The sequence below is a fragment of the Astatotilapia calliptera genome, chromosome 18 (assembly GCF_964374335.1).
Source record: "Astatotilapia calliptera chromosome 18, fAstCal68.1, whole genome shotgun sequence".
NCBI lineage: Eukaryota > Metazoa > Chordata > Actinopteri > Cichliformes > Cichlidae > Astatotilapia > Astatotilapia calliptera.
Window position 1 is genome coordinate 17,649,737 of NC_137439.1, and position 25,527 is coordinate 17,675,263.

At 40.5% G+C, this 25,527-nt stretch overlaps 1 long non-coding RNA gene across 1 annotated transcript; it reads right to left on the minus strand.

The window, feature by feature from the left end:
* Positions 1-43: 43 nt before the first annotated feature.
* Positions 44-24,403, minus strand: LOC145421992 (uncharacterized). The gene is made up of 3 exons (XR_013903356.1): positions 24,252-24,403; positions 8,261-8,382; positions 44-3,523 (listed from the first exon to the last, which is right to left on the minus strand). It is a non-coding gene; the product is annotated as an uncharacterized LOC145421992 (long non-coding RNA).
* Between the last annotated feature and the right edge of the window lie 1,124 nt (positions 24,404-25,527).

Genomic DNA, 25,527 nt, shown 5'->3' on the forward strand with positions numbered 1-25,527 from the left:
GATGTTTGGTTGCTTATTCGCATTCGGAATAATAAATCACAGACATATTTCACACTTTTATTGAAGGTAAAACCCACAAATAGACCCAAACTACAGACTCGTTGGTGAAAAAAACCAAGCATTTTTACATAAACATGTGGACACATTTATCAATTTTCTTCTTCGCTTAAATGGGAATAAATTGTGGATTTGTGTGGAAGTATTTTCTTGGGTGGATTAATGCACACGTGATTTGCTAGTGACGTCATATTGTGTTTCAAATATAAATAAATTCATGGATAACTTTATAATTCATGACATATAAAAAACAAAAATCCCCATTTTTCCATTCACACAGGCATTTTCTCAGCTGCTTAACCAATTCGGGGTTGCAGGGGAGGGCTCAAATCTGTCCCAGCTGCCCATTTGAACAGGTTGCCAAGCTATCACACTATCCCCCTTTTTCACTACATAAAGAATCAAATATTCTGTATGTTAACTGAATTAATTATCTCTTTAATACACTTTGTGTTGATGCTCCCTGATGGCAGCATCCTCACACACAGCAGGATAGTGCCCTCAGTTGAACCCCAGACAACACTGGAACGTGAAACACTGCAAAGTGCCAAAAGTCTTAACCCAGCATCCAAAAGAAAAAATCCTCCAAATCCCAATCAGATCGAGCAGCCGTGGCCCAAACCCTGCAAAACCCAAACACCCAAAGGACACGCTGCCAGACACCACAGGAGACACCCTGGAGCTCCCGCGTTCAACACAGACATGCTCTGTTGCCAAGAAGGCGCATCGACACAAGACTAGACAAATGTTTTGCATTTTATCAAAATCATTTGTAAATGTGCAAATAGTGTGAGTGCAACATTCAATCGGCATCGTTCTAACAGTCTGATGGTTGTCTTTCTACCCAGAGACTGCATGTTGTCTGATTTTAGCCTTCCAGTGCACAAAAAAAGAGGAAAAACATCTCCTTTATGTGTGTCAGCCATGATGTTCTCACAGCAAGATGTTGTTTCTGTCCTCATTCTGTCTCTTCTTGCATCTGCGCTTGCATCTCGCAGCTTTGTACGGGACGTTTGTTGTCTCACCATAATGCCTGTCTGCTCCGTGTCCAGCAGCAGCATCGGCGGCGGCAGAAGCTTCGTAAAAAGTCCCCCAGTGGTGTAAATCCGTTTTGGGGAAGAAGGAAAAGAACTCAGCTAAAGAGTTGCAGGTGTAATCTAAAGTTGACAGCGTGTGATAAATTGCAGTCACAACTCAGAACTAATTGAGATCCATCTGTTATCGCTTCTTTTTATAGCAACACCAACTCGGTTAGACAAAATGAAACATTTGCGTTTGGGAAGCTCCTGACAGCTGGCTCGAACGGGTTGGAGGTTATCCACTGAGCTTGTTGACGTGGATACATCTGAGATCGTCATTAAAGAAGAGGTTTAATCTGCCAGGACCATCCTAAAGCAATACGTCACTAGATTATTTTCTTCTCTTTAAATTCCACTACTTAATGAGCTGTGCTGCAGGAATGAACTGCGGATTTAAAAAAGCTGCGCCCACTATCGCGGCCATTTAATGATCGCGCCAAAGCAGTTGAAGCTTCGTGGCCTGTGTAGTTCTTTTTGTGGGCTTTATTGACCAAAAAGAAACAAAAAAAATAATCAGCTCGAGCTTCTGACTGCCACTGCAAGAATACGCTGTGACAGTAATTATGCAAGTTTAACAAGACGTGCCATAATCATTTTTGATCATCCTCTGTGTCTAAATCATTCCATGTGCTGAGCTGCTGCGCATCATCTGAGGAGAAGACAGAGTGGATGAGACTCCCATCACAGACTTAGCAAATGTGGCATGCAGTTTGTCTTTCATCCGTGGCTTTTTCAGCTTGTACTGACCACACACATACACCCACTCAGCAGACATACGGTCGCAGCAGGATCTGGGTGGTGCACTTTATTAACTGGAGCTGGGTGCCAGTAGGCTGTCGGGAACTAACACGGAGGCCAAAGCAAAGCTCTGAGTCCACCGTGGCTTTCTGTCTTGTTGTTTGAACATCGGCCTCTCGGTTTACACAGGGCCATCCAAAAAGCCCCGCGGGAGACACCGAACCCATCTGCAAGTCATCCAGAAACTCTGCTTCCTTTCACTTAAGACTCGAATTAAATGCAAAGTTGATGACCTGCTCGCGGTTCACCGGGAATGAGCCCGCACCCTCTGCGAAAGCCGTCTTATGATAAACGCCGGACGTGACGAGCTCGCAGCGGGACTTCACACGAGACGAACCCTTCGGGACAGGCACGCGTGATGCAACTGCGAGGATGGCTTCCCCGCCTGTGATTCATAACAGGCGAAATTGAGATGAATGGATGTGCTGAGCTCTCTTTGCCAAGCATAAGGCTCAGTTTTGCATGATGCATATATATTGGTTCATTATCACTAAGTCACCTGTGCTCTGCATTAGCTCTCTCACCCCATTATCTTAAAGAACATTGGATTTTGAAATAGAACAATATATAAATGATCCTGTACTGTTTGTGCTTGTCTGCCTGCGTGTGTTGGAGTGGGGTGTGCGTGTGTGGGGTTCTTCATACAAAGATCAGCATTTCCCGGGCACTCCTTATCCTGCTGCGATGATTTCCGACCATTCATCCTCTTCAAAGATATTCCTTCCACCTTTGACTTTTCATTGAGCTGCTGACATTACCGTCTCTCATTATCTGATTATATTATGATGCAGCGTATTAGCCATGCAGTGTTTGTGTTGCAAATGAAAAAGTTGTCAAAGTTTGTTGGAGATGAAAGTGCTTCATTTATCAACTCATCTTTTATCTGTTCGTAGTCAAAGCCCAGCTTCCATGGGGCAGTGGCAAATGAAGGCGCAATAAGGCTCAGTCCGAGAAGACATTACCGTGTTTTCATTTGGAACTGTTTGATGTTCCAGCCTCTGGTGATTTGGACATTATTTCATGTCCATCATCAAAAAGACATCAAACAAGATGCTGCATTCAAAATCAGATCACAGAGCCTCGGCCAAATGTGGTGTGCTTGTGTGTGTGTGTGCAATGACTGCCTATATACTGTATACTGTGTGAGTACTTAGAAAGGAGGTACATTTTTTTTCTTAACAAATTCCCCCCCAAAGCTTTCTCAAAGCTAACATGAACAGGATGTTTACAGAGACAGCTTTTTGACCCACTCCACCAAAGTCTGTCTTTTGGAAAGGAGGGAGGAGCATTATTATTAAAATTAAAACACATTCTTGCAGACAATATTTATATTCTTGGATAGCAATCTTTATTCTTTAGCTAGTGCAGAAACTATGCATGATTATATTATCACAACCACAATGCAGGGGGAGAGTTGTGTGTCCTCGGGGCCTCTGTAAATGTAAAGCTTGCATTCCTCCATATTTCACTGCTCTGCAGCATGAAGATAAAGAATATCTGAACCGCTCCTGCATCTGCTGCCACCCATCCCACCGAACAGCGCCGCACTGCCTTGGCTCACTCGGCTTCTCTGTGTGACACAAACCTGCCTGCAAAACAAGGCGAAATCAAGCTGCCTTGCATTTTTATGCTGGTGGAGAATAGATGTGAAAGGTGTGTTGAATAGGAGTGGGGAAAAGAAAAATCTGTTTTTCCTGTGCAGTTTATGGCACTTTAACCATGCTGTGATTCTCTTTTAATTTTTTATTTTATTTTAGCCCCTTGACATTTCTAGTTTGTTGTTTTAAAGCTTGTTAGAAAATTACCACAACTAGCCCTCATCGGTCCCAGCAGAGGCCCATTTAAATGAAATATGGGCTTTCACTCAACTTTAACAAATAAAAGCTATTATGAGAGATTAAGACTTTTGGCTTAAAATATGCTCAAGAGTCCCTTTTCCTGGCTGGCTGGCTCAGAAAGCCTGTATATAATTTGCAGGGAAAGAAAGAAATGGAGTGTGTTTCAGACCGAGTCAGGGAGGCTGAAGAGGAGAAAGCGAAGGGGAAAGATGGTGAGACAGACGGCGAGCAGCAGCAGTCTAACATGTCAGAAACAATCTGAGTCTGAGCCCCGCAGTTGTAAAACTGTCATACCTCGTAGGAAACACCAGCAGTGACCTCAGAATTGGGCTAAGGTAGCCTGTCACACCCATTATACAGTAAACACTCTGTAGAGGGCTGTGTTTTGGTTGGGTTGTCTCCCTTAAAGTAATATCAATACATTCCCGGGAGGCACAAACACAACACACGACTGCCATTAATCAAACGGTCAAGAAAGGAATTTTCCCATATTTAAGCAATTGGTCCCACATTTTTTGGCCATTTGAGACAAAACATAATGATTGTAATTATTTTTTCTCTTTCTGTTTTTTTCTTTTTTAAATCTAGGACTAGAAAGGTGAATGTGTGAGAAAGCATATCTCACTGGAGTCTAGACGTGGAAAAAATAAATACATTTGTGAAGATAAAATGTAGTCGATTCTGCTGTGTGTCCCAGTTCAAAGTGTTGTTTGATTTGGCAATTCAGAGAAACAGTATTCTCAAAAGACAGCACAGAGAGTATGGAGGACCAAATCTGCCAAAATCTCAACCAAATAAAATCCTTGAAAAATAAAAATGCGAGTGTGAGTTTGGGAGCAACTGGCACAAGGTTGACCCTTTAATGCACTGTGAAGGACAACCGTGCATGAATAGGTCCGAGGGAAACCATACAGGGAGTGCAGAATTATTAGGCAAATAAGTATTTTGTCCACATCATCCTCTTCATGCATGTTGTCTTACTCCAAGCTGTATAGGCTCGAAAGCCTACTACCAATTAAGCATATTAGGTGATGTGCATCTCTGTAATGAGAAGGGGTGTGGTCTAATGACATCAACACCCTATATCAGGGTTATTAGGCAACGTTCTTTCCTTTGGCAAAATGGGTCAAAAGAAGGACTTGACAGGCTCAGAAAAGTCAAAAATAGTGAGATATCTTGCAGAGGGATGCAGCAGTCTCAAAATTGCAAAGCTTAAGCGTGATCATCAAACAATCAAGCGTTTCATTCAAAATAGTCAACAGGGTCGCAAGAAGCGTGTGGAAAAACCAAGGCGCAAAATAACTGCCCATGAACAGAGAAAAGTCAAGCGTGCAGCTGCCAAGATGCCACTTGCCACCAGTTTGGCCATATTTCAGAGCTGCAACATCACTGGAGTGCCCAAAAGCACAAGGTGTGCAATACTCAGAGACATGGCCAAGGTAAGAAAGGCTGAAAGACGACCACCACTGAACAAGACACACAAGCTGAAACGTTAAGACTGGGCCAAGAAATATCTCAAGACTGGTTTTTCTAAGGTTTTATGGACTGATGAAATGAGAGTGAGTCTTGATGGGCCAGATGGATGGGCCCGTGGCTGGATTGGTAAAGGGCAGAGAGCTCCAGTCCGACTCAGACGCCAGCAAGGTGGAGGTGGAGTACTGGTTTGGGCTGGTATCATCAAAGATGAGCTTGTGGGGCCTTTTCGGGTTGAGGATGGAGTCAAGCTCAACTCCCAGTCCTACTGCCAGTTTCTGGAAGACACCTTCTTCAAGCAGTGGTACAGGAAGAAGTCTGCATCCTTCAAGAAAAACATGATTTTCATGCAGGACAATGCTCCATCACACGCGTCCAAGTACTCCACAGCGTGGCTGGCAAGAAAGGGTATAAAAGAAGAAAAACTAATGACATGGCCACCTTGTTCACCTGATCTGAACCCCATTGAGAACCTGTGGTCCATCATCAAATGTGAGATTTACAAGGAGGGAAAACAGTACACCTCTCTGAACAGTGTCTGGGAGGCTGTGGTTGCTGCTGCACGCAATGTTGATGGTGAACAGATCAAAACACTGACAGAATCCATGGATGGCAGGCTTTTGAGTGTCCTTGCAAAGAAAGGTGGCTATATTGGTCGCTGATTTGTTTTTGTTTTGTTTTTGAATGTCAGAAATGTATATTTGTGAATGTGGAGATGTTATATTGGTTTCACTGGTAAAAATAAATAATTGAAATGGAATTATTTCAATTATTTACACTGGAAAATAACTCAAAATGTTAGAAATATTCCAGTATTAGAAAATCAGCACTGCTCAGTGTTAGCCATTGTTAATCTTCAAAACTGACTAGGTTACTTTTAAACATATAACACTGTCAAAAGTGTTAAATTAACACTCAACAGTGTTGTATTTAACACTCAGAGGTGTGGACCCATATAGACACTCTCCAGTGTTAATTTAACACTGGAGATTTTGCTGTGTATATTTGTGAATGTGGAGATGTTATATTGGTTTCACTGGTAAAAATAAATAATTGAAATGGGTATATATTTGTTTTTTGTTAAGTTGCCTAATAATTATGCACAGTAATAGTCACCTGCACACACAGATATCCCCCTAAAATAGCTAAAACTAAAAACAAACTAAAAACTACTTCGAAAAACATTCCGCTTTGATATTAATGAGTTTTTTGGGTTCATTGAGAACATGGTTGTTGTTCAATAATAACATTATTCCTCAAAAATACAACTTGCCTAATAATTCTGCACTCCCTGTATAGGTGAAAGTGTAAAGAAAAAATAACAGAGTAGGAGAACTGAAAAAATAAATAAAATGGAAAAATGCAGGAAAATTAATGCATACAGTTATTTTAAAATAGATTCATTTTTAATTATTAAATAATAAATATAATTAATCCATGTAATAATTTAAACATTCATTTGTTTAATTAATAAAAATTTTTTACATCATGTTTAAGTTAAAATTAACAGCTTATTATCTCAAAATGTCAACTTCAAAACTCAAAATTTTTAAATACTAATTTGAAATTTCAACTTACCTTTTTTTAATTTCTTTTTTTTCCCAGTGGCAAATATAAGCCTCCATATAGAAACTTTTGTTTCCTCATCATATCATTTAAAGCCTTGTTCTCATTTGAAATCACATATATTTCTCATGTATGGCAGCCATTTCTAGTCATTTTCTGACTGAAAGCGTGCCCTGCTTTTGTTTGGCGCCAACTTCGCAGTTGGAATACTGAGACGTTTTATAGCATTAAACTGCAGGGTGCCTTTATTTAAAAAAGGCTTTCATTCCCACCCAGGATTGTGCCCAGCCTAGTCTGGATGTGAAATACAGTGGTACAGTAACATGTGGAGATAATTATGAAGCTAAGATAATCAATGTCATGCTTGAAGTTACATAGATGCCTAAAGCAATGTTTTCTTGAGCCACTAGTTTGAAAATCAAAGTGATGGGTTTAAAAAAAGAAAGAAAAGAAAAGAAAAAGAAAGCTTGGCCCTGGCTTTGAAACTATACCGAGCTGCGATGAACTGAGCTACTACACACGGTGAAATGCTTTATTATTGCCTTCTTGTAGCCACTAAATGACCTTTTATGCAGACTACATCAACAAGGGTTCATATTCCAGCAAAATATTTGGTTTAGGAGTTAAGACAGACACACATGCTCCAAACCACCCGCAAACGCATTAAAACAAAAGAAAAATGAGGACAGAGTAATAAAAATGCTTCATTGTGACATTTGTTTTGGAAATATTTTGTTATCTAAACTTCCTGTCAGAGTCAGTTTGGGCGCACGGTTTGATGCTCAGGGAAAACGTCCTGACACTTTTATGGAGGTACAGATCAAATTTCAGAAGGAAGCTCCTCAGTTGTTGCAGCTTCCTACTATCAGCGTGCCCCAGAGCAAGGCGAGGAAGATGCAGAGCTGTGAGCCTCGCTTCTAAGGAGCCCCAGATCTCCGAGCCAATTAGAAGAAAGCATGTCCCCAGACGTGGGGGGACTTTTTCTTTTCTGGCACAAGAGTACAAAAGCGGAGAGGCTACTAGTTTCACGGTCTTTAACCCTGATTTGCTCAGAATGAGAGGATAACTTGTGTAAAAAGATGACTTTTTAAGTAAAATAAGCCATAGAAAATCTGCTGGTACCGCTGGGCTGATATGACTTTAGCTTGAGTCTTTTATATCTGACAATAGAAGGCAATAAGAATAAGAGACACGAGTGACAATTAGGATCCACAGTTTTTTCATTTCTAAATATTTTGCTGTTTTGAAGCAAGTAGTTTCTGTGCACGAAACACAAGAAAAGGTTTATTTCTCATGTATTTCTTATGCTAAATCCCCGAGGATATTAGACTGTGTTTCACATTATTTCACACCACTATAAATACCAAAGCCCTTAATGCAAAATAACCAGGCTGTATTTCTTTCCCACCTAACACGCTACATGAATAACTATTCATTCTGCATTTTTACCCGACAAAAGCGTTGCGTTGAAAGGTTGCTCGCATACTATGGGCACCCCGACAAGAGGCCTGCAGTTCAGTCCACTTGACGTCTCCTCCAGTGGCTCCACGGTTTCTCCATGTGGTGAATGACTGTGTGAAAAAAAGAAGAGAGACCCAGAGCTCTTAGTGAAAAGCAAGTATCCTCAGTTGACTCACTAGTCTTGCTGGTTTTCCTGAAGAGGAATGATTTAAAAATGTAAGACATATAACACTGCTAAATAAATAATAAATACAGGGGCAAATATCCTCTCTGTTGTTCTGAAGCATTTCCTTCATCTCTCTATTTTTTTCTTTTCCATTTGTGCAATGCAAGAAAGAAAAAAACATTCAGAAGCCGACAGCAAAAAAACCATTATGGAAAGTCACTCTGAGCTGCTGCTCTGTGTTCTCTGTTCTGTGTGAGCTCACACTCAAAAAAGCTCCAGGCAGCCCAAAAAAATCTCCCAAGTTTTCACCCTCCACATGTCTTTCACATTTCAGTCTTTGTAAAGCGCAGAGCAACACTTGTTCCTGCCTTGGTCACATTACTCCTTTTTTTCTAGCCCCCCCCTTACTATCCATAAATAAACTTTTTCATGGACGTGCATTTTAGCACATTAGCTGCATTTCAAGAACTCACATCTTGTTCAGCACAGTCAAAAAGAAAGGGCAGGAAGGGTCTTTTCAGTAAATGCATAAAGGAAAATCCCACACTGCGCTCAGGGCCTCTGCAGTGAACCCTCTGTTCCTTTCCTTATCGCTTTGCTTCGTCTACACCCTGAAAGGTCTTGACTCGAGTCTGCTTCGAGAGTGCCGAGAATGTGAATACTCTGTATCGAGACGTTTAGAGAGGGAAAAAAGATGATGGTGGGAATAAGAAGAGTACACGGCGGTGGCAAAAGTTTTCTCTCCTCTCATAAAAAAGAAAGATTAATAAACAGCATGTTGCCCTGATAGTGACCCATTTTTCTACCTGCTGCAAACCTGACCAGTATCTCAAAAACAGGAAATATCACACATGACGAGTTTTTGCTGCTAGTGTGGCTATGTGATTGAAATAGCCCAGAAACTACTGAATGTTACTGCAGAAAAATGGTAAGTTACCAGGCTGATGGGAAGTTTTCATATTATAACAGAATGTAACGCCTTCATTTGAAGTTTTCCTGTGTTTTATCCGTTAGACTTTTATTTTGAAGGATGCCTTTATGAAATATACTGCTAAAAAACCTTAAGAAAACTTTACCTTGATCTAACAGCAGTCAGCAAATACTGAGGTCATCGGCCTTTTGATAAAAAAAAAAAAATCAAAAATAAATTTTCCGAGCAACATAATGTGTCTAAAAAGTCCAGTAACAATAAAACCACAATGGGAAATGAACGTTCACATTTTATTTAAAAACAGCAGTTTAACAGACTTCATTGTGGAATTTAAAAGTTTTTACTTTGCTTGAAGTTTATCCCATTTATGTATTTATTTGTGTGTGTTTGTGTGTATGTGGTGATGATGGTTTAGGGTTTTTTTTTTCAGAACCACTCTTATTTTGTGTTTTTTTCATTTTATTTATATTCCTCATGACTGGATCAAGCTGCTGTCTGGACTTGGATTCTGGATTTGGACTGAGCTGGACTGAGCCGGCGGTTTGGTTTGGTTTCCAGCTGTGTTTTGCTGTAACTTCACATGTGGTTTCCTTTGATTTTTGTATTGCTGTGGCATAAAAATCAAATGCCAAAATACATGTCAACATGACATACTCTGGCTTCGCCAAACATTTAGTTGCTGCGCTTTAGCTCTAACTATGTATTTCTGTGATCCCCTGGCTTTCCCCCTTGCTGCGCCATGCGGCTGGCATCTGTTTTTAGTAAAATATCTTAATAACTACTACATTGTTATGAAATTCATGATTTTACCCCTGGTACTTTTGAACTTGGATTTGTTTTTTCCCCCATAATTGCCCCCCTTGTGATCAGCTGTTACAGTGATCTCTTTATACTTCGGCTCAGCTTCATCGTAAAGCTGCATTAGATTTGCTAAATTCTAATAAAGCGAATCAAATATTGTCAGCCTGACTAATTAGCAAACATCTGCTAACACTCTGAGCTAAGATAGTAAATATGGTCGGCATCGTCCTCGCTAAACGTCAACATGTTGTCACTGTCACTCTGGGTAAGTTAGCCTGCTGGCATTAGCATTAAGTCACTGCAGCGCGCCGACTACAATTTTCCAAACATGCCTGCTGTAATCTTTAAACCCTGGTGCAATAATATGAAACATTTGCTCATATAAGAGTAATTATCTTCACATATGAGAAAATACAAGTGATGAAAAATTCCTCAGATAGCTTAAAGTGTTACTGGCGCTTGTTTGCGGCCTCTTTGTTGGTGACTTAGGGGTTTAATATGTCTTTTTTTCCCATCTAAAGTGACCTTAAAACTATATCTGCTTTTTCTCTTTGCACGTCTGTGTTGCCAGAGGATTGTACTTGACCCTTCCTTGATTTTCAGACAGCATTGCTTGTTTTCCCTGGTGGATTTTCTTTTTTTTGAGGGGGGTGGGGGGCTGGGTTAACTGTCGTTTAATGCACCGTTAAAAGGCTGCAGCTGGAAAAGTGAACAGGAACATTTTTAACAACCTCACAAAGCCCCTAAAGCCTAAACCCAGAGCTGTCTCTGACCACCTCACGCAAAAGAGGAAGCCGTCCCTCAAACCGCCAGGCTCCAAATGCTGCATGTCAATCTTCCTCGGCGCGGAGAGGCAGTGGTCATTTCACTTTCATTTCTCTGACCGAGCCTATCAACTATTTATTCTGAAAGCTTCTCCTGACCATGGAAGAAATGTACTGACATAATTCAAGTTTGGACAAGGGTTCTGTGAGATATGGTGAAGACCTTGAAGACATCCAGGAGAAATGGGGAGGACAGGGGTTGCGTTTTAGTTTATTTCCACGGGGGGAAGAGGGGAGGATGGGGGAGTGATCTGTCCTGTAGGAGAAGTTAAAAAAAAATCATCATAAAGACAATGGATAGCTGGGCTGCATCCTTAAGTTGTACCATTTGATAATATATCTGTCTGAAAAATGAATCAGCTCACCTGGGGAGGGAAGCAATGATTTCCGTTGCTTGTCTTTGTGTATGGTAGCATGCACAATCTGCCCCCGGGCCAATTAAAGGCAAAGAGGAAATATTTAGAGTGACTGAAGCACGCACTCGACGTGATGAGCAAAACTTTAAAGTGAGTAAAAGAAAATCAAACTGTGAGATGCAGACAATGTGGTAAACACGCCAACCAGGGGTGCCATCGTTCATATTAGATCCGGGACCCTGGAGTATCATTGTGCGTTATGAGTTCAGCATTAATTGCTGCCTTTGGGAATGTTTGTTCTTGACGTAATTACTTGTCAGAGGGGGAACCTTGACTTTCGATGAAGCGTGAGCTGCAGAGGAGCGTCTTTTGTGACAAATAATTCAGGTTTTTAACAAGACAGAGTCGATTCCCTGCTCTATAAAACAAGAGAAAGAGAGAAAAAGAGGGAATTTGCTCCTCTGCTAGTGGTGCTTACAGTAATGGCAGCTCGAGCAAAGACCGGGCCAGAAATGAGGTGATTTTATAAACCAGCTCATTAGCTGATGAACAGATATTTGGATATGTTTCTTTTTTTTTTTTTTTACTACGAATGCCAAATATGTTCATTTCTGAATATTTGTTGCTTCTCTTTCTTTTGGAGGTTTTAGGAGCCCGAAGATATGAAACTGGACTTCTACTCAAGGGTGATGTCTCTAAAAAAATGTTTAAAATGAGTCCAATCAACCTAAAATAATTAAAAGAACCAAGTGATAAATATGGGACTAGGAGAACAAGAGCTAATGGAGGGCTTTATTGCCTATGAAAAGAATACAATAAATAGCAGCACCTGTCCTTACTGCTGCTTCAAGAAAGTCAAACAAACCCAGCAAGAATCATTTTCAGACTCAGGCAAACATAATTAGTTAAAAATAAAGACGTTCTATAATTTAATAGACTGCTCTGCCTGAAATGGAGCTAAAACTGTACACAAACAAGTTTTTGATGTCAGATTTTGAGTGTCACTTTTCACATTTATTGCTCTGCTTGACCGTTTGACAAGCGTGTGCACGCGCGTCAACACTCTGGAACAGTCACTCATGCACATGCACACACGCAGGCACACATGCCCTGTTGGACTCAGAAGCCTTGCGACCGTCATGTCCATCTTTTCAAACACTGTCCAGACAGGAGAAAAACCTTGGCCATCAGCTCTCCTCTCTGAACCTGTCCATCACTGTCACTCTGGATCAGTGGTGCAGAACTCATCCTTCCTCTCCCGCTGGTCCCCGCCGGACTGGACTTGCTCAGCCTAGCCCCTCATATCGCTGTCAGGGGTCCCAACTGACAGCCTGCTGCTGCAGCTGATTCCAGTTTGTTGGCCCTGCTATGGGCTGATGCCAGCAATCTGTGCTTTGGCAGTGGGTGGCCGTCTGCTAAGGCGAGGCTTTGATAGGTACAATGATGGAGTTATTCATATGGGCATCTTAACACCCCTCGAAAGCACTATCATATGCATGAAATAGCAACGTGTTGGAATGACAATCCCTGACTTTGACGTGAGAATGCTCAAATCCTGCAGTTCACAGGCAGAGGTGGTGATGTGGGTAAAACACGCACACATGCTGCAGTGTCTCAACTTCTCGACCAGACCGGATGTCACACCAGTTCCCGCGTCTGTGCGAGAGCAAAGGCCTTTTCTTTCTCCCTCTCTCTGCACCACATGTGTGAATTCTATCGTAATGGCTGGGGTTTCCAGAGAACTCTGGATCTTTCAAACAAACCACAACAGGCAGTAAGACCCAGCTTCTCAGCCTCCCACAGAGACAGGGACAGTCAGTGGAGAAGTGAGAGTGGGGATTGGAATTTAATTACAGCCTTAAAGCCCTCAGAGTCCAATATGAGAGAGAGGGATGAGACATAAATCTACAGGGGTGCCTTTGTTTGTACGGTGGCTACAACAAGAAAATCATTCAAAACCCACTGCGGAGACACAGAAGTCTGTAGTACGGCGGTTCAAAGTTTGACGAATGAACAACTGGGATTTCAAAGACTGTCATTCACTCATTTATCCCAGCTTTCTTTAATTAAAGTGCCCATTCTTGCCTATTATGGAAAACAGTGCTTCAATAAACGGCTGGAAGTAACAAAGACAAATATAGATTTGATTGCACGCCCTTGGGCAAAGTGCCAACCGCTCTGTTCGACTGCATGTAAAAGTTATGTTGAAATTTCAACAACTGACAAAAAAAAATGGAAAACTATTTTAAGTGTTTACTAAACTATTGCTGACATGCAATAGCAGAGATTGATGACTAAAAAATCAATTCATCTTTTTTCCACATCGCTTCGAACAAACGCAATTCTATTGTGTCCAAGTGAGGGAACATGGACGTACTATTACAAGGGAACCTACGGCCTTATGATTAGATTCAAAGCTGCTTTGGCCCTCACATCAAGGGGCTTTTCTGGGCTGCAGATTGGCCAGACTGGCGGCAGAGCATAGAATCTGCAGAGTGAGTTAAAAGTCACAGGCCTGCTCCCAGTCCATTGTATTTCAGCCAGGGTGGGGCGCGGAGGATGAAAACCAGATTGGGTGCTCCACATACTGTTCCACATACAGCATGAAGAATAAGACCCGAAGGACGCTCTGTGTCTCTTTCTCCTTCGCTTCACATTTGTAAGAGAGATGCAGCGAGGAAGTGTTGTTTTAAGACTTAACCGGGCTCTGCTGTGATATGTGTGACAGAGAACATTTAAGGGTTGTATTCACAATTGAGTGTCTCGCAGTGGAACCGCGGAGAAAGGGAGAAAAAAAAATCTGGCTTGTGGCTCTGTGAGAGGCAGTCAGGGGGTGGGGCACCCTCTAGTGCAGAAATCCAGATGTAGGTCACTGCCAAAAAATTCCAAAATCCTGATGTTCTGGCCAACAGGGAGGCTACAAAACCTTCTCCATGTAAATAACGTCAGCAAATCACCCCCTACAAGCCGTTCCATAAAAAATCTGGAGACATTTAAGCTGAGACAGCCATGAGAATACAAACCGCATGTCTTCTTCTGTTAGGGTTTCTTAAATCACCTAAGCTCTGTTAAAACAAAACATAAGGGTAGAATTTGACGGGGGACGAATCAGGCGGTAGGCGCTGAGGTATGACGTTTGCGAGGCTTATATAGGGAAAAAGTTGGGATATCCTACATGTCAACCATGATTGCTTTTGGCAGTAATATCATGCAAATCTATCTCTTCAAACTGACACGGTTTGCTCAACAAATTGGTACAAAACACTGCGTTCATTTCGTTTGCCTGGACAAGTCTTCAAGTATCTCTTTGAGTAATTGAATAAAGTTGTGAGGCGAAGTTTCCACTGATGTGACTGGGCTTGCTCGAGCCTGAGATAGAAATGTCTCAGTCCTTGGTGTTTGAACTAACAGGATGAGTCTGGAAAGGCCGCGTGGAGGCTCTGAGACTGTGAACAAGTCTAAAAGAACAATTCTCCTCACCGAGGGAGAAAGCCTGAAAAAATTAACACTATAAAATTGTGTCCCTAGTGGGTGCATGCCGATTCCACCCGTTTTCTATTCTTTTTGTGTAATCGCAGCCATGTGCATGTCATTGTTCCCTCATTTCAACCGACTCCACCACCGACTCTTTATCCATTTTTCTGACACATGCGATCTCTTTCAGCAAACTTTAATGCCTTTTTTCTCTCTCCAGAAGCTGTGAGGTGTTACCGTCCAGATGTTTCAGCCTCAGTTCAGTCATAGGCGTTCTGATTAGGACATAGCTTTTAAAGATCTAGCTGAAATGTAGCTACGTGTGAGATGGCGGTGAGAAATATGGAAACGTTAAAGAATCGGGAGAGCGATGCACATAAATGTTTATGTCACTCCATAGACTTAATAGTTACTTGGGGCTGCCACCTCCTAGCCTGACATTTTCTCTCCATAAAAATCGCAGCAGAGTGACATCTGGATCTCATGCAGCACACTGATTTAATACTTCAGGCATCGGGATGGTTTTCACTACCTATCTGCTTTAAAACTCAATAACGTATTCACTCGCTAGCCATTCCAGTGAGAAAATGTCCCCAGTAAGGCTGCAAATGACAATTGTCTTCAAAATCTACTCATATGTTTTTCAAAATTAGAAAGCTAGGGAAAATACCGTATTTTCCACACTATAAAGCGCACTTAAAATCCTTTAAATTTCACAAAAATCGACAAATCCAGTGCGCCTTATGTATGAATTCTGTTGTGCTTACAGACCTCGAACCGATTTTATGTGGTACATGGTGCACAAAAATCTGTCAAAAAATGTTTTAGCACGACTTTGGTAAGCTACGAAGCCGCACCGCTTGATGGATTGTTGGAGCATTATGGCTGCCGTAGTCAGGAGCCTCACGGAGTAATCTGGGTCCAAAACTCCGTCCCAATGTCAAACGAACACTGTGACATCACTAAGAGTTAAAAACTGTCTAAATTCTTTTATCTTTAATAAAATGATCAGCGTTGCTGCTTTACCAGGTGTAACAATTAAGTTTAAAATCCAGGTATTCATGAAAACAGAATTTATTAAATTTAACAGAGTTAGAAATTAGCAGGAAGTTAGCTCGCGAGTTTCCACCTAGCATGTTCTGACTGAGAGATTTCTGAAAAAATTTAAACGGACAGCTCTGCTATCACTTCCAACATAAATGAAGACAGAAAAATAAACAGTAGTGACTTTTGTCAAGTTACTGAAGTTGGACTAGCACATAATGATGTGCTACATGATCGCTAGTGACACAGCTATGTTAGCATAACATAAACAGAGTAAAGCTGAAGGATGAATGCTAACTTTTTTCCACTTGATAAAAGTTAACTAGAGAATTCAACATTAATGAATCAATGGTACAGAAGTGGAGGAAGCAAGAAGAATCAGTTGAGTAAAGTTTGAGTTATCTGACTGTTTTGTTTCACTTAATGCGCCTTATAATCCAGTGCACCTTGTGAAAACAGACCCGTTCATCGACAGTGCACCTTATGGTCCGAAAAATATGGTAAAGAGAATCCCCAACAATCATGAGCAAGCACTTGGTGAAAGTGGGAAGGAAAAACTCACTTTTAACAGGAAGAAACTTCCAGCAGAATCAGGGTTGGCGAGGGGCAGCCATCCGCTGCCTCCGGTTGAGGGTGAAATAATTTCTTTTACGACCAAAAGGTCAAAAGTCAACTACACCAAATTTAAAATGCCCCACATGCTTTCCATTGCATATATATATATACTGTATATATATACTGTATATATATACATACATATATATACATGTATATATACATATATATATATATATATAACATGTCAACTATTGTTGCAGATTAATTTTCTGACCTTGGTCTGAACTCATATTCAGGTCCACATTGTTTGAATTATTAGAAACATTTAAAATGTTTCAAATCTATTTTTTATTGAAGGACCAACAAAATTCACTTAACCTTCTTTTGGGGTTTGGGGCAATAAAACCAAAAACTATTCACATTGCCGGGACATGACAAGACTGCTTTTTCTTTTCCTCTCTCATGTCAAAAACCTTTGTTTAATTCTAATGAATAATATAATATTTTCAACAAAGGGTTGTAGAAATACCATTTTACAAACTTCTTGAGTTAATTACGGACAGACACAGAGACTTCTGGCGTGTTTGCATAACATTACGGCTGTGCACAAATTCACCCCCCTCCTCCATGGTGAAAATCCCCTGTGAACTCAGCTCTAAACAAAGTGTAAAGGCTGGCAGTACACACATGACATGTATGAACTTTGACATGTCAACATGACTGGTTGCATTTATCCCCGAACAGCCTGCGACCGACCAGCCACGTAAGACTGCTGCACCAGCCACCGAGGTTAATTAACTATCTGGAAACTATTTCGGCCCAGCCAAGTTTGTGTCACTTCAGGTATGTCTCCATTTAATGTCTTCCGCTCTAAGTATGCGCGGCTGGTGCTGGCTCTGAGCGCTTTTCCGTTGTGTGGAATTATAATGACGGGACAGAAAAGGCAATAATGTGGGCACAGACTCAAAAAGGTTTCACTCAAAGGGTTCCCAAAGAGCATGTGTGTGTTTTGCCAAAAAAAGAATGAAAACATTAAAATTATACCCTCGCCTCTTTTACATTAGCATTTCCATCCAACATACAGCCTGCAAAACAAAGGATAAGAAACCTGAATATTAATATTTTACCTTTTTATATAAAACCCTATTAAGTTATTAAAATATTTATTTTTGAACAAACAATCATTTATATTGCAATACACATTTTGCATAGAAGCAAACCAGTTGTAGTTATTGTGGTTAAAACAAATGGAAAAAGGATTTTTGCACTGATTACTCACAACATGTAGCCTGCCTTCATTCATTCTTCATCTAAGTCAATTCCACATTTAAATAAAAAAAAAAAACCCAGCCTCACTAAACTGACAATTGTACATATCAGGTCCTAATCAAATCCACTGACTAATCATTCACATTTTGGGTTGACTCATCAATCTAGCAGAACCTGCTTCAGCAGCAGCAGCAGCCTCCCATTAGATATTTCCTGCACCATGATGATAAGGAACATTTTTAAGATTTCTCCCTGCTAAACTCTGTCTCTTTCTCAGTATTTTTGGCTTGTCTTTATTTACCCTAAACCTGTTCAGGTCATGCCACAGTATCTTTATTTATTTAAGGTCACCAGTCTGTCTGAACCTGACTTTTTTTCCCTTTTCACATCCTGTGACTGATTTTGTTGTGTCGTTTGGGCGCTCGTGTGGTTGCACCATCCAAGAGCTCCTAAGCTCAGGTCATGGACCATTACCCTGACATTTTCTGTAAAATTTCTTGATACAAATTTAATAAAGCGTTGAAGATCTTTGCCAAAAAAGTTCAACCTTTGTCTCAGCGAGGCATAAATAGTGTCCCAAAGATTTCTGAAGGTGTTTTGCTTCTATCGCCTCCTTTGCACACCGCAGGTTGTGTGCTCTGTGATCGTTCAGAGGTGCCCACACCTGGGGAGAGCAGCGAAATTCCTGATTTTTCTCTATTTGACATGAAATGTATTTCTGTGAACCAGAAAGGTGTACTGAAAATGAGATTGATGGGTTAGTGAGCTATGTTGTTTAACTTAAAGTCAGAGTTTTATGTCTTATGAAAGTGGCTCTCTTTTTACCTGGTTAAATCACCGTGGTAACTGATGCTGCGCACAGTGCCACTCACGGATCCTTTTTTCCCAGCAGGTTTTAAGCACTATGTAGATTCTCCGTTGTAAGAATATGTTATATATGTGGAAGTTGTTAAGATGTACATCCCCCAAATAATTGACTGTAAAGTGAATTAACTGTGCGTGGCAATGTCACATTCAGCTAGTGATGCAAAAAAATATATACATGTTTCATATGGGCTTCTAATGTGCTGTTAAGTCTGTTTTACAGGTGGAAATGCACAGATTAGAAAAACTGATCAGGTTATTTATCACCAAAATTACAGATCAATCAATACAATTACTTTCACTTTGATTTGTCAACAAACAAAATCTATTTCTACGTCTCCTCTATTAGATTATGGGACACTAACCTGCAATGTTTAAATGTATCAAGAACATTTTCAGAGCTGTAATCTGCAACTTGTCGCATTAGAATAAAAACCCCAGCAGCATTAAAAAATTAACTCAAGTTAAAAATGTTTATTTTTCTGCTCTGTGCGCTAAACCCAGAGATTATTTCTGCTGCATTAATTGTCTATCTAATTTGCAGCAGTGTTGCATTTTACTTTTATAACTTTACACGCTGGCTGAATTTAGCTGCCATCAATTTACATACTGGTCTGAAATTAAAATGGTAATAAATTTTTTTAAAATAGATTTTTATCACCTTTTCATAGTCATTATCATCTGATAACATCTCTGGTTGGAGTAGGTTTATTTTCTGCAAAAGAAAAGCCATATGATGCGTGAAATGTTCCTTTTTTAATGTGAGCATGTCCAAAGTCTGAAACAGAAAGCCTGGCTTAACAGAGGATGTTGGTGACACCTGTTATCTCTGACTTGGATTTTAGGTTGTGCAGAACCATCTAAGACAAAGAACGGTTGCACTATACCTCTCTGGCCATGAGAAATGCATCTTTTTCCAGCTTCTTGCATCTCTGTAATGCTTCTTTAACAGCGCCCTAAAAGTTGGTGTGAGGCACGGTTATGACCTATCTTTGGTGAGAAGAACAGACTCTGTATGTCTGTATTCACAGCCCACACTTACAGTGTCAGCTCCTTAACTGGAACACTTGACTCCAAGTAGCTTTTGGAAAAGTCATTAGCCGAGAGGTTCACCTACTTTTTTTCCAGCCTGGAATTGATTGTGCATGTGAGATCACCCGAGATAACTTTTGTTAAAGCCAAATGTCTTCAGTGTTCTTTTTTCTTTCTTTCTTTCTTTCTTTTTTTTGAGTGGAAATGAAAAAGAAATTATCTTCATGAATGACAAAATAAGAAACTAAAATGCAACTCCAGTGAAAAAGAAAGAAAGAGAGAAATTAGAATATGTTATACTGGTATAAAATTAATTGGTTGTTACGATGTTGAATATTAAATATATTTATTTCAATAGTTTTATCGACATCTGTAAAAAGAATTAATCTGCTGTAATTAAAATAATTTTTGTTTTAACCACCTTAATAGTCATAAAACAGCTGAAACCATTCAGTAAGCTAAACTAGTGCCCCTATTTGTGTAGGTTCCATGTTTTATTATCAGCTCAATAATTAAAGACTAGCCCACCTTAAACTCTGATCCCTTTTCTCAGCACACAGTGAATCTGTGCTATCTTTTCTCATTGCTGCAGCTCGTATCCCATCAGGGGTCTTAAAAGAAGGGCTCTCAGGCTTCCGTTGGGTAAAGATGAGGGATATTCTTCTATGTTAGTAAATCAAAAATCACAATAATCACTTCTGTAGCTTGTAGTTTGTCTCAAAGGCAACGAACAGACATATTAAACTGCTCTTTGGCGCCTACATTCATGCCGGATCTTATTTGTTTAGTGCATTAGCATACCCAAACACTGCATGAAACCCAGTTGTCATATTGTTGCATTTGCTTTACCTGTGATGTGTTGAGATGTCTTCTGTTGTTATTGCGGCGCAATTCGGCGGGGGACATCAAAGCCTCGTTTTTTTCATGTAGAACAGCAGAAGGCTCTCAGAGACTTCGTATCTGTAGCTCAGTCAATTGCCGCCACTCCAGGATGGAATTTATTCCACAACAACAGCAGATACGGACATGTCATAGTGTCACATTTATCTGCAGATACAGTGATGCTCTACAAATATGAACTCATCATAATGTTAAATTAAATATCTCTGTGCGGAAGGCTTCTGACATGTAACCAGCCTCTGTGTGCGAGTGTTCCTGCATATCAAATAGGCAAGCTGATATTGCACAGACTATTACGCTATTATTGACAGCATTCACACTTTCATGCATTACATAAAACATTCAAACATCAAAAGAGGTGTGCTCCCTTTGCATTCAGCATTGCGATTATACGACCGCCACAGGATGTGCTGCAGAAACAGCCTAACCAAGTGTGTTTATGCAGGGTGCAGCAAACGTCCCTTTGCTCGGTGTTTCTGACACTCACACTAACTTTCAGAAATAACTCGGGCCGCTGTGAGATTAAAATCGAAGAAACAGCATTGTTTTGTTTTCCTTTCTGTGAAATAATTTAATGTTTAACATTCAAGTGCGCCTGTGTGTGTGTGTGTGTGTGTGTGTGTGTGTGTGTGTGTGTGTGTGTGTGTGTGTGTGTGTGGAGCTAGTAGGGCAGATAAATTCTGGTACATGGGTGGAACTGGATTATTGCCAACAAGTTCAAATTGAAGACTATTTTTGCATTGTTCACTGTGAGTGATTGCTGAGTGTGAGGCATTAGTTATGCTGACTGCGGAGCCATAAATAATATTTTACTGTGGTGCGGATGTGTGTGTCTGTTAGCGTGACATCTGGGTTTTAATTCTCAGAGAAAAATCCCATATCTGCATGATCCTACTAACGCAAGCCATCTGAAGAGAATACAGATGAGAGATGGTCCCTCTGTTCTCCCAGAACCTCCTTCAACAACACAGCATAGCAACATACACAGTGACCTTGGCTGATTAAACATTCCTCTCTGGTTTGGATTCAGAAGAGAGAGAGAAAAAGCAGCCTTTCCTATGTGTCTATAGTGTGTCTATAGCGTGTCCCTGCAAGGTGCTGCACAGTGAGACTGGGTTTCAAATGAATTATTTTAATAGTGGAGTGGTTCCTTGTGCTTTTGCACCGGGCTTGTTTGTGCTCTCATATGTATGACACGAGGGATACGAGTGTGCATATTTGCAGATAAATATGATTTCATTGAACGTGGCCTATGGAATTTATTATCATCACTCATTTTAATGAGGTAGCAACTGATAGGGTAACAAGATCACTAAGAGTAATGTTCCACGGGGAGAGTGCAAAGACCGCCACCAGATGGTTTGGTTGGGAATGACCGGAATACCAAACAGGCTTTACAAACAGAATCATTTTACTTGCAAGGTTAGGCTGCATAATTTCTGCCATGTTTACAGAAATAGACTTGAAACAGCCTATTAGAGGGTTTGAGCCAAAAGTGGAAAGCAAAACGGATGATGTAGCACACTCCAGTTCATGCCACATCCTCTAGAAACACATCGTGATTTATACACACGGTGAGTGAACAGAAGTCTTTCACATGAATGCCACATTGGACTAATATCTACAAGAAAATGATGTTGTTTAGAAGCCGCTGCTGAGTGCATGCTAAGTGCCTGAATCACAACATTTCACTCGTGGATCGCTAAAGATATACTAAGGCATCATGTGGGTCAGACAGATCCCAGGTTTAATTTCATAGCAAATTGGTGGCTCTTTGAAGCCTCCGGTTACCACATGGTGACACTGGAAATGGTCTATTTAATACCTGTTATATTGTCACTAGACCCACCAGTCCTTCAGCTGCCCCAAGCCCTCTGTGAGACTGGAGAGGAACAAAGGGAATATGAATTAAGTCTGTAACCGAGCTGGCCCCTGGCATACGTCTGAATTCAGCAGTGCTTTATGAGCCTTTCATCTGATTCCGGTCTGATAATTCTTGGTCTTAATTACAATGGTATGAGGCAGACCTTAGCTGGAAAAAGATGTTGAACATAGGAATCAGAACTATCAAGAGGGTTATAAAAAAAGCCCCTGAGATGAGCTAAGAATACCGCTCCCACATTCTTGATTTATAAAGGGAAAGTTGGAGTCAAGTTGAATATGGTGAGATCAGAAAGCCCTCCTGGAATCAACCATGTCTTCAGCGCTATGTGTGAGGAAGCCTGTGCAGACTTCTCAGTTCTGATTTTTAAGCAATTTAACAACACATTCCCTGCTGAACACTCGCATTGCGGGCCAGAACTCGTGTCCTCTCTTTCATGTCCAAGACAAAAAAAATGTAGAACTATTTAAAAACTGCAATAATGTGAACGGAGCTAGATCCAGAAACAGTCACATCTTATTAAAGCAGACACAGAGCATGAACTGCGTGTTTGCAATGGCTAAATATTTAGAGCAGCGGCAGCAGACATTTTATTTGCCTGAAACACACAAGCACAGTCTGTTATGCTCATGCCAAAAAGTAATTTATTCAGTACTCAGGAAACTAAGAAGAGGAAAATAGAACAATAGAAAAGTTATAAACTGAACTGTCATAACTGAAGAAGCTCTATTGATAAGACTAATAGTAAAAATAATACAAGACTAGGCTGAAGATAAAAATAAGCAGCAACTTGTGCATTACTGGGAGAGTTAAATTCGAGTTAGAAATCTTCCCGCAGTATGGACCTGATAAGACCATTATCAGCTGCACTGTCATTTTCAGTTTGACCTATCTTTTCGGAACAAACCAACCAACCCTCCCCCCAAAACATAGTTTGGTCTAATTAAATTGTAGATTTAGATACCATGGAGATATTCAAGGACAGCAAACATAGCAAAATACTGCTATGAGTCACCTGGAGTGAAAGCTTTTGCAAACCAAGCAAGAGTGCAGCCAAAAAGAAAAAAGGGACCAAAAAAAAACTTCAAACAGATTGATGAAACATCATCAAAATGAAAGTTCCCCCTCAGCGGGCTCATCTCTGCTCTCACAGACATTATAAGCACTCGAAAAGATGCTGTCTGTGGAATTGACAAGCAGGGCCAGGTCGGCTGTTTGATCTCACTCGTAATCATTGCGATGCTCCTAATTGATACAAGTTTGTCCCTTGCTGCTGCAAGTCCAGTTAAAACATTTGATCCACACGGTAAATCTCTCCCTGAGAGGTCTCCCGGTGTACCTGTCACCTCTATCTCTGAGGCAAATGGAAACGGGTGAGGCTGAGGTCATATGCAGAGTCTATATCTTTCTGGCCTGTATTTTATTTATATAGCGCTTTACTAGTCCCTAAGGACCCCAAAGCGCTTTACATATCCAGTCATCCACCCATTCACACACTGGTGATGGCAAGCTACATTGTAGCCACAGTCACCCTGGGGCGCACGGACACTGGCGCCACCGGGCCCTCTGACCACCACCAGTAGGCAACGGGTGAAGTGTCTTGCCCAAGGACACAACGACCGAGACTGTCCAAGCCGGGGCTCGAACCGGCAACCTTCCGATTACAAGGTGAACGCCCAACTCTTGAATGAAACACCGATCAATGTGTTTCATTCTTTCCGTGGAGCCACTGTTTACTGTCGAGTGCAGTTTGAAAATGAACTTGCAGAGCTTAAAATCTTGCTCTGGACAGTTAATCCATAGGAGCAAATACTCTTAGATATTTATGAATATTGACCCATTGTACTGTATCGCGGTGCGATAATACAAATTATTTACCTGCGGATCGGTGAGGGTTAGGCGATGCTGGCAGGAACCTTTGATTCGAAATGAAAAAGAAGAAAAATACAATATTCGTTAATGTAACATCCAATTCAACACATCCCAAAAACAATTCAGGTTTATAGAATACATTATCATTAATGCAACCGCTACTAAAAAGAAAGCTGAATGCCCAGGGTGGCGGATTAAATTTCTCAAGCAAGGCTCCGTGCTCTGATATAGATTTTCATACCACACTGAAATAAACTGAAACCAGTAGCTGTCTGCGAGGAAGAAAAAATGCATCCATCAATCTAAAACCACATGGGCAAATGTCAAGGAGGTCAAATGTCAAAGGCTGAAAAGTTAAGGAGGCCTGACTTTTGAAATATGGTGATGCATCAATAGATTTCTGTAGCCACCGTTATATAGTATCAGTGGGGATTGACTGATTGATTGATTCTCTTGTTTGAATGTGCACTGGCTCTTGTCTGCATTTCTCATATGGAGGTAGCAGCACTACTAGAGGAAATTTGGAGTAATAGAGTTCGTGCTCAATTTAAAAAAGAAAAGAAAAGTTAATTGAAAAATGATATCAGTCCTGCATAATTCCTAAAAATACCGAAACAATAATTAATTCAATTCTGCAAGTTCAACAAACCACATGTAACCACTTTTGATGCAGTCTCTACTTGTCAAAGCAATTCAACTGCAATAAAACCGCACAAAAAGAGAAAGCAACAAATGTAATTCCTTCATATCTGTATTCAAAACGGATTCATGTAATGGCTTCACTGTAGCAGTGCGACTCAAAACACGGAGAAAAATAGCAACCCACTTATTTATGTAAGGCCTCCTTTTCTGTAATAACCGATCAAAACAAAGCAATGAAAAAGACTGTGTCTGGAAAAGAGATCACTGCGGTCGCCTCCCTGCTGCTCATAATGACAAAGCACAGGAAAATGCAAACACATGTTTCTCACAAATGTTTAAGCGCAACTTTCGCAGTTTAGTAATGCATTTTAAATATTTCAAATGCATTACTTTACTTTATTGAGAAGGATTAAGGCCACTTTAAAAAAAAAACAACAACTTGGGGGCTGTGAATTTTTTCTTTTTTTGAATTCTGAGAAAAAGACACATTTCTGACAAAATGTACATTTATCTATTTTATTATCTATATAAATTTAATCTCCCAATTCTGACCTTTTTTTAAAAAAAAAATATTTTTGACTTTTATCTTAGAAAAGGTGAATTCTGACTTTGCTGTGACTTTTCAGAGTGTGGAGAAAAC